Below are 12556 nucleotides of genomic sequence, written 5' to 3'. Positions count from 1 at the left end.
TATCTGGGTTATCTGTCCATTCTCCAAGCCCCTTGCCTATTCTCATTTGGAAAATGGCTTCATTCAGGAGTCTAATCTTGGGAGTATTTGTTGTTACTTCTTAAAATGACTACAACTGGATCATCACCGACTACAGTTGCCGAGGCGATCTATTTCTTTGGGTTATGCTGAGGAAAAACTAATGTTACCCTGCTAGCGGGCGACCTCCGAGAGGCACACGGGAGCACCTATGATGAATGGGATGTGTAGGTGCAAGAAGTCACCGGGCAGTCACAGTGCTGGGGAGATTCTGGAAAAGGGTGGTGGGGGGATAGAAAGAGCTTCAGACTAAAACTCTATTAGCCAGGCCTGTGAGAGGCTCCCAAGCAAATGTCGCCCATTGGAGCCTCTTGTGAGGCAGGGCAGTTCTGAACGTGCTGATTCAGCAGAAGATTATCTTTCTTTTGCTGGGGCTGGGGTAGGGGCTGGGGCAGGGGCAGGGGCAGGGACTGGAACTGGAGACCCTTTGTGGCGTGTTGAATTCTGGGAGAAGAGATAGGTGGCAGGGGTTCACACTTCCCCAGAAGCCCACTCTCTGGGCTCTGGCCCCAGCAGACAGTTCCTCCCTTCTGAATCTTCCCAGTCTTGGAGCGAACCATAGCTTTTGCCTATGTCTGGACTGGAGCGAGCGCCCCCTTGTGGTCAGTGTCTCTTCCGTTTTTGTTTTTTTAAGATAGGTCTCACTGTAGCCAAGCTGTCGTTGAACCTGTGACAGTCCTCTTGCCTCAGCCTCCCAAATGCTGGGAAGTTACAGAGTGAGGCCTCAGTGTGTCACTTCTGTGGCCAGTAGTTTCAGGCCCACCCGAATCCCAGGCTTCAGGCCCTTGTTGGGCTGATTATCTTTTTCTCGGTTTTACATGTCTGCTGTGGTTGCTTCCGCCCAGGCCGAGCCTCAGTTGCTGGGAGCGGAGATCACAGCAGCTTCCTGCCTTTGCTCTTCCGAGGTCCTTTCTCAGGTCTAGGTTGAATGAAGCCTGGGCTTTGTAAATTTTCAGGCCCCTCTCTGAGAATAAAACTCGGAACTCGGTTGTCAAGTGAGCATTGACTTAGTACAGGAAACAGAATCAAAGCAAACGTTCTTTTAAAAATCTCATGAAGAGTCCACATGTGAAAAGAAAACCAATCATGCCAACGTAGCTTTAGGCCTGTGGTAGTTTAAATGAAAACTGGCCCCAGAGGTTCATAGAGACTGGCACTAGTAGGAGGTGTGCTCTTGCTGGAGTAGGTGTGGTCTCCTTGGAAGAAATATGTCCCTTGGGGGTAGGTTTTGAGGTTGCTACTAACACTCAAGCCAGGCCAGTGGCTCAGTCTGTCTTCCTGCTCCTTGGTGACACAGTTGTAGAACTCTTGGCTACTGCTCCAGCACCGCGTCTGCCTGTGCGCCGCCACGCTCCCCACCATGGTGATTACGGACTGAGCCTCTGAACTGTAAAGCTGCCCCCAATTAAGTATTTCCCTTTATAAAAGTTGCTTGAGTCACAGGGTCTCTTCACAGCAATAGAAACTCCAAGACAGGGCTCCAGAGGACAGACCTGAAGGGATTGTTCTTTGTTCTGCATAGACAGCCCGAGGAGGGAGGTACTGGGATGGCCCCCCACGACCTACAGTCAGCCCACACTGTAGCTGAGGCAGCATCATCTGGAAAGACACTTGGTCTGCTCATTGGAAGGCTGAGGAACTCACTACCCGTCCATACCACACTTGGGCCAGCTGGTGTTGCTCCAAGCCACAGGAGGACAGGCTGGAGCTTTGGGCTACCAGCTCTCCTCAGGGATCAGTCGCCATAAGACAGAGACAGGGACCTCTGCCTCATATCCTGTCCAGAAGACAAGGCCACACCTCCAAGCCCTGGCTTTTAGAGGAAAGTCTTCAGTAGGAGCCCCTGGTAGCTGGCCTGGCTTGCACAGGGCTCGACTCTATGGATACCAGTTTGGAATTACTTGGTTGGCCTCTGACAGTGTCCACTTTGGACACCAGCCCCTCCCGGTCCATCAAACACAGATTTGGCAAAAAGAGGGAGAGAGCCCCATTTGCAGGAGGGTATTCAATTAAGAGCTGAAACTATGGTTTTCCCAGCAACTTGGTTTGTCTCCCCGTGAAACGACAGCCAGCCCTCCCTGTCTCTCTGGGCAGGTTCGACTGGTTGTGGGTAGAAAGTATTCAGAAAAACAAAATGCTCTTTCTGTGTTGAACAAGTTTGGCTTTTTTTTTTTCTTCCTGTTGTTGCTTCGTGAACAATGCAGTGTAATAACTACTTAGAAAGCATTGACATTGAATTAGGCTTATAAATAAACTACAGGACAGTGTGCTGTGAATTACATGCTAACAGTGTCTCATTTTAGTCAAGGACTTGGGTATTCACGAACCTGGGTATCTGAGACCCCTTGGAGCTTGTCCCCCTGGCACGGTGAGGGTGACTGGATAAGAATTTAGATTCTTCTGTTTCATAAGTCCCTCCCGTGGCCAGTGACCTTCTGCTCCAGCCAACCCTTTCCTGTCACAATAGTCTGAGAAGGGCAGCTCTCTCTTTGGTCTCTTTTTTCTTCTCCTCTGCCATGGGGCCAGTAGTGTCCTTTCCCAAGGAGAAGGTGCAGGTTATAGTGAGCTGCTCTGGGCGCCGTGGCTATGGGTAGGGACAGAAAAAGGCCGCCTGACCAAGGCAACCATGCAGGAGACCGGAGGAATGCTTTTCCTGTTAGCCTTGACAGGGAGGGAGAGAGGGACGCACAGGCCCATGGCCTGACTCGTGACAAAGTGTGGAGATGTTTGAGTGAGAAGCTGTCCTTTAAGTGGCATTTCAAATCTAAATCCGAAGCTCCATCAGCAGTGCCATTTTGTGATGAGGGCATCTTGTCCTTCCTTTTCTCAGCTCCCAGGGAGGACATTCAGGCGTCTTTATCCTGGGAGCTCTTCTCTGGGAGTCACATTTGGTCCCCTGTGTCCCTGCTCGGCTGGGGAAAGAGCTTCTCCCATTTGTGTCCAGAGTAGGATGGGGAATGCATAGCCTTGTTTGGGGCGTGGATGATGTGGGTTGTGTCACCCAGTCAGAGAGAGGGCTGCTTCTTGGAAAAAGCCTTTCAGATGGCACTCCCTTGTAGAGATGGTGCCGAGATTCGTCAGAGAGCTGTAGAACCCAAGCAGATACTTGGGCAAGCGAAGGGCATTCAAGATATGACAAGCCACCATCCAGCCTGAGTCTCTTGTTCCTGATCACCAACCCGGGGGCGGGGGCGGGGGATAGCAGTGTTCTGCAGGTCCTCAGAGCAACCCAAAGGGCCGGGGCAGCATTCATCAACTTGGTCTCAGTGTCTCCTCCTGGGACCCCTTCTGATTCACATCAGAATCACTTGTGCTTTTAAAAGCTAACGGTCTCTGTCTTAGTTTGTTTTCTGTGGCTGTGATTCACAACTGACCCCAAACAGGAAAAGGTTTATTTGGCCTTCGGATCATGATTCATTGAGGGACGCTAAAGCCGGGACTGAAGCAGTACCCGTGGTGGGGTGCCGCTTACTGGCCGGCTCTTCGTGGCTTGCTCAGCCTGCTTTATTAAACAGCTCAGGCCAAGCTGCCAAGGTGTGGACACCACCGAGAGTGGGCTGAACCTGCCCACATCAATCATTAATCAAGAAGATGCCCCAAAGACAAGCTCACAGGCCAATCTTACAGAGGCAGTTCCTTAATGGAGGTTGCTTCTTTCCAGGTAACGGACAAAAGCTACCCTGCTAGTCCCACGCCTCGAGATTCAAACCTAACATTTGGAGCTATAGATGTGATATGCATGCGTGTGTGCGTGTGCGTGTGTGTGCATGTGTACATGTATGTGTGTGTGCATGTGTGCGTGTATGTGTGTGCATGTGTGTGTGCGTGCATGTGAGCATGTATATGTGTGCATGTGTGCATGTATGCATGTATGTGTTTGCGTGCGTGTGCATGTGCATGTGTGTGCTTGTGTGTGTGCATGTGTGCATGTATGTGTGTGCATGCATATATGTGCATATGTGCATGTGTGTGCGTGTGTGTGCATGTGTGCATGTGTGTGTGGGTGTTTTGAGGGTGCAGGGCATGTGCATGGATGGTATTGTTTAAGTATGAACCAAGACATCCACTGTACCCACTGCATTTGCTGACACCTAAGACTCTTCCAAAAGGCAGTCAAGACTACTCAAGGTCAACTGCCCAAGAGAAGGGACAAGATTGTAACACTGGACCAACAGAGAAGGTACAATGTTAGCTTTCATGTTCCAACTGTCTAGGGGAGGTTTACAGCACCAGAGCAGGGAAGGACGGGCTGTAACTAGCGGTCCTTCTTCTCTTTGGTGTCTTGCTTCAACCCCGCCTCCTTGTAGGTTACTTTGTACCGTGCACACACTGGTTGTGGGACAGCCCTGAATGCCAGCAACATTTCCCATCCCTGAAGTTAGGAACTACCCCCATAGGGATACATAGAGGGGTCACAGAAGATAGAGTTGGCTGGGAGATATAGGGACCTTACATATTGGTTGGTCTATGAGGAGACGGAGGGTTCTCTGCCTTAGAATGAGAACAGAAACCCAGAGAGTGTGAGGACTATAGACACACACACACACACACACACACACACACACACACACACACACACACAGAGAGAGAGAGAGAGAGAGAGAGAGAGAGAGAGAGTGTTTCTTTGATCTGTAAGGGGTACAGAAGTCCTCAGAATATGGCTGGCACCTCCCTCCCCCAGCCCCTGACCCTGTGAGGTGTCGGGATATTCCATGTATTTACCTCAGTACTCAGAGGCTTTAGTTGAAGCCTCTAGCTTCCAAGTGGTTGGAGTCTTCCAGGTCAGTGCCTGGAGAAGAGCGGAATAGTGGACAGCTGTGTGTTAAGTTACGTTTCCCGTGGAGCCCATGTAACAGTGGCTTGCGGGAGTGACCTCCAGGGAGCATGTGAATGGAGATAGATACACTCGGAAGGGTTTGTGAGCAGGAAGTCCTCTGCCTGGTGTCCGGATGCTGGCTGGTGCAGCTCCAGGACGGTGGGGGTGGACACTCTGAGCTGGGCTATGATGTCTGCTCCTCAGAATGGAGTAGGGATTGGGGTTTCTGCCAGAGACCGGCTAATAGAAAGAAAAGAACCTTCCATCTCGTAGCCAATTGTTTCATGGATTAAGATTTATATAATATGCAAAGACAACCATGAGCAAATACCTCCAGAAAAAAAAAAAAAAAAAAAAAAACGACCTCGGAGCAGGCGGATTCAGAGAGATTTCCTTTTTCTTTGAGTACTAGGGATTTTGGAAATCTCTCCAGTGTCTGGGGTTTGCTTTTTGATGAAAATAATATTTTAAGAAAACAGCACACACCCGAGCCGCTAAAGCGATTTGCTTTGCCACTTCCCTCCCGCCTCTGGGGTCCCCATTCCTTAATTGCCCCATCTGTGCCTCTTCCTCCTGGCCCTGCCAGCATGCAGAAGGCTGGCACGGGCTGGGGGCTGTGGGAAAGAGTCTCACTGAGGATGATGGTGGAACGTGAAGAACAGTCCTTTACCCTCTGCCCCCACTGAGAGGGCACAGGGGTGGCAGAACCTTGTCATTTAGTGTTGGGGAGAAGTTCTCTCTCATCTGGTCATTAAGAGTATTAGCCCAGGGGGTGGGGGTTTTCACACCTGCCACAGTACCAAATAGCCTCTCTCTGGTCCCCTTCGAGCTCAGAGCTGTCCTTGCAAATGAGGAAAACAACAGAAGAGCTCACCATCAACCAACCCCAGGCCTGCTTGGAAAAGGGGGGAAAAAGTGAGGCAAAAGCTGCAGGGTTGCTTTAAGGAACTCTCACCATGGAGGGTGAGCATGAAAACAGAGGTGGGAACTGGGAGGGGAGGGGCTCAGTGGGCTGGAGGGAGAAACCGGCTGGTTATTAAAGAGTGAATTACCTGCTCTAAGTATGGGTGCTCTTGAATGACACAGCTCTTGACGCAGTTTGGGAGTGGCTGTACTTCTGTCCCACAGAGGAGGAGAGGGAGCAGGTAAATCTCCAGTCTGAGGAACCAGCACCACACCCCACCTCTCTTCCCTATTCATTGTATTGGGGAGGGGGAGGTGTAGACCCCACCCACCCAGCCTGTGACCTCAGTGGAGGTGATGACCACCCCAGCTCCCTCCCTGCACTGGTAGGTGCCAGGACAGGTTGGAAGTTTGCTTTCTTATCCTGGTGGGTTGCCTGTCTTGATTTTGCAGCCCTGATACCCTCTGGCTTGAAGATTATGTGGACCCTCCCTGTGTCCTAGGGGATCAATGACTTTTCTTCTCCTCCTGGCAAGGGGAGAGAAAACACACACACACACACACACACACACACACACACACACACACACAGCTACACCAGCCACATGTTGGTGTCCATCGTCCCTTTCCTATGACACTATCAATGTCCTGGGTGTGGCTGAAGGGGGATGGGCTGAGCCATCAGGCCTAGCTCTCCTTTCTGTTGTCTCTGGGGCTTCGTCCCGTTGGGTCTTCCCTGCATGCTCTCTTCTTAAACCTATTTCTGAAACTACATTAATCCTACACTGGTCTTCAGAGAGCACGGGGCCAGCATCCCCGTCCAGTCCCTTCCTCACGGCCCTCCCCTCAGGCAACCCAATAACCCTGGCATCTACTGAACGTTCATCTTATAAGCTGTCCCACTCAATGGGACCCTTGCCCCACTTAAGCTGCTTTTATGGAACGGGGACAACACATCTGGCCCTGCCTACTCCATTGTGCTGCTGTTTAGACCCAAGGAGATGAGTGATCAAAAAGCCCTCAGCCACAGAGGGCCAGACATCTAGGAGGGCGGCGTTTTGTCTCTTGGCTTTCACGATCACCAGCATATAGCAAACCTTTTAGAAAAGGTTTATTTTGGCTTGTGGTTCAAGCAGTTCCAGTCCATGAGTTTGCATTTTAGGGAGTGTGTCAAGGCAGTCGGCCACGGTGGGAGCATGTGGTAGGGAAAGGCTGAGTTAGGAGGCAGAAGAGAAAGAGGCAGCAGCTAGGGGCCCACCAGGACATACCACAGTCACCTAAGGACCTCACACCAGGCTCTGGGTCCTACCACCCCTGAGAGTACCTTTGGGGGGACACTCAGTAAACCACAGCAAACAGCAATTCTTGTTTCCGTGTGCTTTTTGTCCTTGTGCTCTGTTAACAAGGCCACAGCTTTTGAACCTTCCCGGGGTTGTTCTTACCTGTCTGTCTGTCTCCAGGGGTTGTTCTTACCTGTCGTCTCCAGGCTCCTCTCGCTCTATTGAGACAGAGCAGGAGCCCATGCGGTTCTTTCACACAGCACGTGTGAGCTTTGGTGGAGAAGGAGTGAGCTGTCTGTACCAGCCTGTTCAGCAAAGTGTGCATCCTCGTTTTAGTTTCTTATTATTGTATATAAATAGACTGCAGCTGTCTTCAGACACACCAGAAGAGGGGGCATCAGATCTCATTACAGATGGTTGTGAGCCACCCTGTGGTTGCTGGGATTTGAACTCAGGACCTCTGAAAGAGCAGTCAGTGCTCTTAACCTCTGAGGCATCTCTCCAGCCCCAGTATACAGTCTTTTTAAACTGGAACTCTGCACTGATGCCCACTCTTCACTCCCGGGGTAGGAATTGCCAGAGGTCACACAAACTCAGGCTCCTCTGTCTTGTGCCAATGCTCCTCGTGCCCCTGACCTGGGTGCCCAGATTCTGTGTGGTACTGCCTCTTGCTCATTGGTTTTGGTTGTGACCTCCAATGAGGCCTTTCATGAAGATGAAGCTCAGCGTCTATTCTGAACGTCCTCCGGCTGCCCGTGGGCCCTCTGCTGGCCTCTGCCATGGGTTGGACCTGTATGGAAACACTTGTGCTGCCCGGCTCCCTCCTTTACTCCTCCCTCCTGGTTGTTTGCTGGGGCTCAGCAGTCACATAGTCACCCTCGATTACCCGTCCTTGTCTCTGCTGTGGTGAAGCAGCGTGGTGTCAGTTCCACGCCACGGGCTTGGATATACTTCCGGTCTCTTTGTAGAGCCGGGGGTGGGGGGTGGGGCGCACAATAACTCGGTGCAGCCGGACGACTCTTAGTGTTGTGTTGGAATGAGAAATGTTTTCATAGGCTCCTATATTAGAACACATCCCCTGGAGGAGCTTTGGGGGAGGTAATAGAAGCTTTAGGAGGGCCTTGCAGGTTCCTACCCAGTTCCACTTCCTATTCCTTGGACCCACCGGCCAGCTTCCTGTTCCTTGCCTCTAGGCCACGCCTTCCCTCTATCAAGGACTCTAGCCTTCTGGAACCAGAAGCTACAACAAACTCTTCCTTAAGTAGTTTTAGTCGTGCTGTCACAGCAACAAAAACTCGGTTTACTTGGTATTCCCTGATACCCGTGCTCTGTTCCTGTTTCCCCGGAAGTGCACCCCTCCCCCACACCGGTGTTTCACCTCGCTGCTTTGGTTCGGGCAGGAGGCAGACTGTGTGGTCAGCATCTATACCCATTGTAAGAACCTGTGCTCAGTGGCTGGAAGCGCCATCCTTCTCTCCCTCTCCCTGCAGCCTCAGTACAAGTTAGATCGTGAGGCGGCTCTGCACTGTGCTCAGAGACAGACCAGCTCAGGCGTCCCAGAACATCCGATTCATCTGCATCCCATGTACTACCATGAGATGCATAGCCTTTTCTAGAGCACAGAATATTCATACTATTCATACTTTCTGGGGACAGACAGTAATGCTAAGTATCTGCGTGTGAGCCCGAGGAACCAGTAATAGATAGATATGCTCACCTTCAGCAAGGTTCCCAGGCTTGGGGATGGCTAATTTAGCTCTGCAGATTGGAAAGGCATTAAGGGATCCACTTTGCTGGTGCTTCTCTGTGATTGATTGGTACAGAGCTGAAACCCTGGGGTTCCGTTCTCTGTGATCATTAAAGTGATCCAAAGAGCCACTTCCTGCGCTCACTCAGGTCTGGGCATATGAAGAATGGTGAGTCAGAGGAGGTATGGTGGCTGGAATTCTGCTCCCCGTGGTCTATGCACGTGGAGAGCCACAGATGTCCCTGGAATCCAATATTCTGTTGTATTTATGTAACTCCAGTAATCGACTCTTCCAGCCTGTACTTACAAAGCGAGGCTACACAGGTCCTATTTATAGCAACAGCATCACCAGCCAGAAATTGATCACCTACAGAGTGTCTCCTGCTTATTTCTGGAACACCTAACGACTGACCCCAGGAATAAGGGTGAGAATGTGGTCACCATGCAGGGAACATTTCCAGCCTCCCAGCTTTGTCACCTCCATTTCCAGCTCCTTCCACAGAGCCAGAACTCTTCTCCAGATTCTGAGGGGCTGCGGAGCAACCCTGCTGGGCCCCGGGCCTTATACATTCTCCTGAGCAGTTGAACTTGGCTCTCCTTGTCTGCTCACAATTCAGGAGCCCTCAGGAGAAACACTGTGTAGACAGCTTCTGGCCTTCACATCTCCAGCTTGAGACCTAACCCAGGGAAGGGAGGGTGGGGAGAAGGAATTAGGGTATTAACTTCTATGTTTAGCCAGACTCTGAGGAGATAACTGTAGGAAGCCCATTGCAAGCTGAACAAAAGTGGCCATGTATAACAGGTCATCAGGAAAAAGGAGCTGTAGGAGGAGGGCGGCAGAGGTAGGCTTCACCCAGGGACCCACTGTACTGCACCCTCCTCCCTCCCACAACCCCCTTCCTTTTAGCTCATCTGCAGCCAGCCCCTCTCCACATTCCCAGAGAGCTTGATGCACAGGGTCTCCTGTGCCTTCCTTGCCTTGCTTTGCTTCAGTCAGCTGTTGATAGTAAGGGAGGGGCTGTGCCCTTGGTTGGCTGCACTGGGGTCAGGTCCTGGATTCCGGGGGCTGAGGTGAGAATGGCTTACTGCCTGTGTAAGGTGGGTATCCCATCCCCAATGTCTGCCGTCCCCTTGATTTCTGCACCTGCCACATGTCTGCCTGATTCCTGCAAGGAAATGACATGTTTCTCCTATTTCCTGCCTACCATGAGAAGGTGGAAGCCACTGACACAAGCTGGTGGCCCCGTAGGTGCTTCTGTATGCCAATGGCCCCAAGTGACACATGGGCCTTTGACCTGTTAATGTGGCTCGCACCACACTAGTGGGCTGTGTTTGCCCCATCTCTTTCTGATTCAGACACATGGAGGACCCGAGAGCAACACGTGTAAGGTGTGGGATAAGAGGCTGCTTCACAGCAGGTGATTGTGATTTGCCTCGTGCTCTAACTGAGGCATGATTTTTTTTCCAGCTGCAGATAGTTTAATTCTGGGTACTCTGGGGAGGGTATAAATGGGAGAGCCCTGAGAGGGTCTGGAAAGGAGGCTGCTGCTCCCCCTGATGCTCCTGGTTGCTGCTGCTGCAGTTTGTCAAGTGTCCATGAGCAAAGAGACAAGGATAAGAAGTCGGAGAGATCCTATGAAGACTGGACTTGTCCCCAAGGAACTCAACACTCCTAATCAGCAGAAAGAAGCCTAAAGAGGCTATACCCCCATCCCCTCTAACCTTTCTCTCCTACCTAGTGTTAAAGGGTTGGAAAGGAGGGTGGAATAGGGTTGCAAGGGAGATAGAGGTATAAGAACCCATTAGGTTGCTAAACAAATATCGCAACAGAGGACCTTTCCCCTTCCTCCCCATTCTCTCAGGGGCAGAGCAAAGGCTAGATGCCCACAGGAAAGGCTGAGCTGTATCTGGCTGCTTCCCGTAGGCATAGCCGGTCCAGCTAAGGCCTTGATCTCTAAGGCACCAGAACATCCCTCTTCCAGCTGGGCCTCCCTGCCTATAGCCTTGGTCTCTCTGTGCTCCTCTGAGGCCTCCAGCTTTTTTCAAGTTGATGAGCAGGACTTGGGTGTGCAGCAGAGCCCAGAGATAGCCCATCAGCATCTGCCTGAGGCACTTGTTCTTCTCTAAAGACTCAAGCTCTCCGGAACCCTTACCTTTAGTTTCTCTCTTTCTTGTGTCATTCCTTTTGTGGAGCACAGGTGCTTGCTGGGGGAAGAGGAGGACAACAGTCAGAACGGGGGTGGGGTGGGGTGGGTGGTGTTCCCTGGGACTCTTTCCTGGCACCAGTGAGGGTGGGTCAGCCTCCGGATCTTGCTGAGCTGGGGGAACCAGCTGGAAGCCATTCCACTGAATGCCAGGACAAAGTAAATTGGAATCTCTCCTGTCCTCTCCTCTGTCCTCTCCTCTGTCCTCTCCTCTCCTCTCCCCTCTCCTCTCCTCTCTCCTCTCCTCTCTCTCCTCTCTCCCTCTCCTCTCTCTCTTCTCCTCTCCTCTCTCTTTCTCCTCTCTCTCTCCTCTCTCTCCTCTCTCTCTCCTCTCTCTCCTCTCTCTCCTCTTTCTCCTCTCTCTCCTCTCCTCCACCCACCTCTACCCTTCCCATTCCCTTCCCCTCCCTCTCCTCTCTCCCTTCCCTTCCCCCTTCCTTTCCTCTCCTCCCCCTCCCCTCCCCTCCCTTCCGTTCCCCTCCCTCTCTCCTGTGCTTCCTTCTCTCTAGTAATTTCTCCCCACCATCCGGAAGGCACCCAGCAGCACCTTGGCCAGCTCTGCTTTTCAACCCCACCTTACTGCAAGCCACAAAGCATCAATGTCCCCTCAGGGGAGTGACAGTCCAAGAAGCTACTTGCTTTCAGAGTGTCATAGCCTTCCCAGGCCTGCCACCTTCATGTGAGGAACTTCCCTGGAGCCAGACCTGACAGAGACCTCGCTGGGAGGTGAGGTAATCGTCCCCAGGCAGAGGAGTGCTGCCTTCTCAGGCATGAGAGTGCTTGCCTGTCAGCAGCTGCTGAGCTAGCTAGCGAGCACTAATTGGGGGGTTTTGTCTGGGAAGTGTCAGCAGGACTTGTTGAGTCCTATTAGAAGCCATCTGAGAGCGACAAACGCTGAGGACCTCCTTGCTTAATCTCTGCCTACCAGAGAGGCTTGATCAGGAGCCTCCCCGTGGGCAGAGGGTAGTGTTGTGTTGTGGAAGGCAGCAGGGCCACTGTCCAGATTAGGGGGAATGGGGCCACATAGCTCAGCTACAGCCGGACTGAAATACAGCCGGGGTGGCTTGCATTTTCTGCAAGCCGGATGGTAGTGCCTGCATGAACTTCAGAAATCCAGGCCTTGGAGGGCTACACTGGCTGCCCACTCTTTGGCCCTGGTCCCATATGCAGTCCTGGGTCCTTCCTTTTGGGCAGTAGCAACAGACAACGGATGCACACATTAAAGTTCCGTGGGACAGCAGGAGGACAAGTGGGCACTGCTGCTGAATGGGACGAGCTTCAGGAAGTGACTCTTGTTCCTCCGCTCCTGGGCTACACACATTTCCTTCTTCACTGTCCTGTCTAGGGGTCTCCACAAACAGCTTTCCGTGTCAGCACTGACTAATTCTGTGAGGGTCAAGTCAGCGGAGGGTCACAACATGGAGGGTCATGGAGCTCCAGGCTGGTGAGCTCTGCCAAGCTTCAGTCCCAGGTCTCCACTTGAGACTGTTTATAACCTCCCCATCCTCTGCCTCCTCCCGCCCGCCCC

The sequence above is a fragment of the Rattus rattus genome, chromosome 14 (assembly GCF_011064425.1).
Source record: "Rattus rattus isolate New Zealand chromosome 14, Rrattus_CSIRO_v1, whole genome shotgun sequence".
Taxonomy (NCBI): Eukaryota; Metazoa; Chordata; class Mammalia; order Rodentia; family Muridae; genus Rattus; species Rattus rattus.
The sequence above is the reverse complement of the archived record's forward strand: the minus strand, read 5'-3'. Positions refer to the sequence as shown.